Source organism: Exserohilum turcica (genome assembly GCF_000359705.1).
Source record: "Exserohilum turcica Et28A unplaced genomic scaffold SETTUscaffold_3, whole genome shotgun sequence".
NCBI classification, from domain to species: domain Eukaryota; kingdom Fungi; phylum Ascomycota; class Dothideomycetes; order Pleosporales; family Pleosporaceae; genus Exserohilum; species Exserohilum turcicum.
In genome coordinates this window covers 1,854,128-1,854,570 of record NW_007360136.1, presented here as the reverse complement: position 1 = coordinate 1,854,570, position 443 = coordinate 1,854,128, and the positions used below count along the sequence as shown (strand labels likewise).

The window sequence follows — 443 nt, the reverse complement described above, 5'->3', positions numbered from 1 at the left end:
GAGCCGAGGTATCAAAGAACGACGATCGGGTATCAAGAGGACGAGTCCGGCGGGGGAGTCAAGGTCTAGACAAGGTGGATGCGGAGTAAGTAGGTAAGTGAATTTCGGACCAAAGTTTTCTGTTCTTTCTTTTAAACTATCGAGTCTGCGTTGCTGACTCGAAGAGAGATTTTAGTTTTTTTAATAGGGCAGCTAGATGCCGGCATAAATGGCGCTGGGGGGGGGGGCGGGACGTATATGTACGCAATTTCACATGCCCACACACGTGCTCGCCCACGCATGACATGTACTATACAATACATATGTACGTACGTATCACTACTCGTGCTCGTGAAACGTCATCTCTGCTGCATCCCTGCGTGTCCGATCGCGGATCTGCCGCACGCTGATGGGTCAGATGTAGGTAGAATTGCGACAAAAAAAAAGGGCGACCGCCCAGTGCA

General features: G+C 50.6%; 1 protein-coding gene across 1 annotated transcript in view; it reads right to left on the bottom strand.

Annotated features, from left to right (window-relative positions):
- Window positions 1–234: 234 nt before the first annotated feature.
- The window catches only part of SETTUDRAFT_42215 (uncharacterized protein), a 1,074-nt gene continuing 865 nt past the window's right edge, over window positions 235–443 (bottom strand). The window contains exon 4 of the mRNA XM_008028897.1: window positions 235–443. The gene's annotated coding sequence lies outside the window, so the exon portion shown is untranslated.